Raw genomic sequence first — 1,848 nt, forward strand, 5'->3', positions numbered from 1 at the left:
ATATACTATAAATTCATTGCGACCAAAACAGCATGGTACTGGCACAAAAACAGAGAGGTAGATGTATGGAACAGAATAGAGAACCAAGAGATGAACCTAGCTACTTACCACTATATGATCTTTGACAAGCCAATTAAAAACATTCAGTGGGGAAAAAATTCCCTATTTAACAAATGGTCCTGGACGAACTAGCTGGCGACCTACAGAAAACTGAAACTGGACCCACACCTGTCACCACTAACTAAGATAGACTCTCACTGGATTAAAGGCTTAAATTTAAGACATGAAACTATAAAAACACTAGAAGAAATGTAGGGCAAACTCTTGAAGAAACTGGCCTGGAAGAATATGAGGAGGACCCTGGGCAACTGAAGCAACATCAAAAATATACTACTGGGAGTTCCTCAAATTAAAAAGCTTCTGCACAGCCAATAACACAGTAACTAAAGCAAGCAGACATCCCTCAGAATAGGAAAAGATATTTGCTGGTTATGCTTCCAACAAAGGTCTAATAACCAGAATCCACAGAGAACTCAAATATATTAGCCAGAAGAGAACAGGTGATCCCATCTCAGGGTGGGCAAGAGACTTAAAGAAAAACTTCTCTGAAGAAGACAGACGCATGGCCTACAGATATATGAAAAAATGCTCATCATCCCTAATCATCTGAGAAATGCAAATCAAAACTACTTTGAGATATCATCTAACTCCAGTGAGATTAGCCTATATCACAAAATCCCAAAACCAAAGATGCTGGCATGGATTTTAGAGAAAAGGGAACACTCCTACACTGCTGGTGGGAATGTAAACTAATATGGTTTTTTTGGAAAGACATCTGGAGAAAACTTGGAAAACTAAATATAGATCTGCCATTTGATCCTATAATTTCTCTGCTAGGTATATACCTAGAAGACCAAAAATCATGCTACAATATGGATATCTGTACCAGAATGTTCATTGCAGCCCAATTCACAATTTCTAGGTCATGGAAGAAGCCCATGTGCCCATAACCCATGAATGGATCAATAAATTGTGGCATAGTTACACCATGGAATACTATGCAGCCATAAAGAAAGATGGAGATTTTATCTCCTTCATGTTTATATGGATGGAGCTGGAAAATATTCTTCTCAGCAAAGTATCTCAAGAATGGAAGAAAAAGTATCCAATGTACTCAACCCTGTTATGAAACTAATTGTTAACTATCATAGGAAAGCTATAATCCAATTGTAGTCTAAGAATACGGGGAAAGGGGAGAGGGAGGGGAGGGAGGAGAATGGGTGAAGGGAGGGTGATGGCTGGGATCACACCTATGATTTATCCTATAAGGGTACATGTGAATCTTTCTAAATGTCAAATATAAATGTCTTAACTCAACAATTACGAGAATGACATGATGGCTATGTTGGCGAATTGGATGAAAGTATTTCAAATTGTATATGGAAACAACACACTGTATCCCATGATAGTATTAATGTGCACAAATATGATTTAATAAAAATAAAAAAAGTCTTTGTAATTTTATGTCATAACCCAATAGAAAATTATAGCCATTATTTGAAATTTCTGCCATATTAGATTTAGTAAATTAAAAAATACTATTAATACAAAATGTGTTTTGTCCATTTTAAGAATTAATGAGAGATACAGGACTACTTGTTTCATTCTTGTGTATGTGGCTATTGACTTTTCCCAGCACCATTTGTTGAATAGTATTTCCCCAGCATGCATTGTTATCTGCTATTGAAGATCAGTTGACTGTGGGTAGTTTTTTTAATCTGAATTTCTACTCTGTTCCTTTGGTTTATACCTCTATTTTTTTTCCAATACCATATTGCCTTTTAACTA

Source organism: Otolemur garnettii, unplaced genomic scaffold, assembly GCF_000181295.1.
Source record: "Otolemur garnettii isolate 467f Iridium unplaced genomic scaffold, OtoGar3 scaffold00005, whole genome shotgun sequence".
In the NCBI taxonomy this organism is placed as follows: domain Eukaryota; kingdom Metazoa; phylum Chordata; class Mammalia; order Primates; family Galagidae; genus Otolemur; species Otolemur garnettii.